Source organism: Pteropus alecto, unplaced genomic scaffold (assembly GCF_000325575.1).
Source record: "Pteropus alecto unplaced genomic scaffold, ASM32557v1 scaffold7, whole genome shotgun sequence".
NCBI classification, from domain to species: domain Eukaryota; kingdom Metazoa; phylum Chordata; class Mammalia; order Chiroptera; family Pteropodidae; genus Pteropus; species Pteropus alecto.
In genome coordinates, this window is record NW_006494614.1 from 37213325 (window position 1) to 37215747 (window position 2423).

Here is a 2423-nt window from a genome sequence, read left to right on the forward strand (position 1 = left end):
CTGCTTATGTGTGATTCCTGCTTCATGTGATATGTTTGTACTTATCTGAACTGGGATTCTTAGAAGTCATTTTTAACTGTGTCCTGGTTTCTCATATGGCTAATGGCATGACCAGATAAAAGAAGAGTATGGTTTTTTTTTGTCTCTATTTCTATAGTTGTTAGAGCAATTCTGTTAGCAGAGTTTAAGTAACAACTTTGTTACACTTTCCTGTTAATTATGCACATATTTCCACAATAGACTTTCTTGCTCTTAAATAGGAAATCTGTCACAGATTGAAAAGGGCAGAGATCTCTCCAAGCTACCTCATAAGGGTATTTAAAGACAAAATGGCATGCAACCTTTGATTAAATGGCAATATATTAAGGCCACAAAGCAATATTATTTATCACCTCTCCTTAATGCTCTTTCACTTTGTAAATTTAGGCCAGGCTAAATGTAAAAGGAATACCCCTATGTGCAGTCCTTCTTGTGCATTCTGGTTAATGTAACATTCATTAATATGAAATCTCTCAGGGCTGTTTTGTTTGGTTGAGTTTCTACAGACATCCCAGAGCACAAAACTTGGTTCAGAAAGAGAATAATCTGACATTGACTATAAGGCAGTGGTCCACCTGGTGAGGTACACAGTCAAATAATCTGTGCATAACTTCAGTATAAATTCCAAGTGCACTTCTTACTCATGGATGGAAAATTTAATTTGTTTGTTTACTCGTTTACCCTAATCAAATAGAAAAGAACAAAGTTACCAGTATTTGGAATTGTACTTTGGTTTTCTTTTCCACTGGATGCCATTACTATTATTTTTGGCTAAATTAGAGTTCTGAAACATGGGTTACTTTTGGAAATGTTAGAATCAGTAAGAAGAAAAACACTAGAAAGGAACACTCTTAACCCATGCATAGATATGTTGTAGGAATGAACATAAAAGTTAAGCACATTTATTTCCTTTTCTTTCTTAAAACAAAAGCCTACTTGCTCTTAATCTTGGCTCAACAAAATGCTAACTTCTATAACAAAAAAAGATAAAAATATGAAATTATGAGACTCCAGTATCTTATCAATACAAACCTCATGACAAATCATCATTTTCAGATGTCTTTTCCTCTAGGACATTCTTCTTTTTAATGTTCTCTGACATACTGAGTCTTACCACATCTCATTCATGAAAACAGCCTCTTTTATCACTCCTAAAATAGTACAAATAAACTAAAAAGCTGTTTAAATCTCTCTGCTCTGTACTGTTCTGTAATTCTGTATCTTGAACTCTGAAACTAAAGCTACTTATTGAGGAAAGCTTAAAAAAGAATTTTGAACAAAAAAAAAATCAATATCAAAAAAAAACTATTACCTAACTTATATTTTCATCCCAAAGTATCTTCAATTATGGAAATACCTGAGTGTACATTTTAGATCTAAGAAGCAAATATTCTGGACATGGTCCTATAGTGTAGTGGTTAGCACGTCTGCTTTATACACAGAAGGTCTTGGGTTCGTTTTCTCATGGAGCCATGGTCCATGGTCTATAGCCTTGCTACCCTGAATAAGCCTGATCCCATCTGATCTCGGAAGCTAACCAGGTTCAGGCCTCATTAGTACTTGGATGGAAGACCACCTAGAAAGAGCAGGTGCTGTAGGCATAAATAATAATAATAAATTTTAAAAGTAAGAAGCAAATATTCTCATATGAATTCTTCGAGTCTCCAAATTACCTGCATTTGTTTCATTATCAGAATTTATCTTCATTCTCAATAAGAAAAAATAATCTATAAAGCAGTTTTTTCTAATTGTAATAAAAATAAAGAAATAAATCATTCCCCATAGATTTGCACGTGCAAACATTTAATAATGACATTAACCTAATAACAAGGGAAACCATGTTGCAAATATTTCCTTGTTTATTTCATTATTATTTTCACATTTTGGATACATAAAAATATAATAATCTTAGTTAAATATTTCGGGATTACTCTGTCTAAGAAATATATGCTCTAAAGCCTAAAGGTAAAAACCTTATGAAAAATAACAATAAAATCTTACTTATAAAAATGTCATCTCGTTATATTTAATATAATGCCATTAGGTAAAGTTGTTTATAGTATTTCTGGTTATGTTGACCTTTTATTTCAACAATAACAACAACAATAAAAATCTCATTCCATTAGTCATAATAAGGAACAGTTAGCACATTAAAGTAGTGTTAGTTGATACAGGTATTTACTCTTTAGTTCCCAGGGTCAGTTGACTTTATCAGTTCTTTCTAAATCACAGTCCCAAAAGCTGCAAGCTAAGTTGCGTACGGATTGACTGTACTCTTCTTCATTTATTATTGTTACTATTAAATGTACCACAGAATGTCATAATACATGACTTCTTCATCTAACCTCAGTGGAGTCTTTGTGTTTCTTCTCCTTTAGGGAAAG

At 32.4% G+C, this 2423-nt stretch overlaps 1 pseudogene; it reads left to right on the forward strand.

The window, feature by feature from the left end:
• Positions 1-1521: 1521 nt before the first annotated feature.
• Positions 1522-1640, forward strand: LOC112475028 (annotated as a pseudogene).
• Positions 1641-2423: the final 783 nt, after the last annotated feature.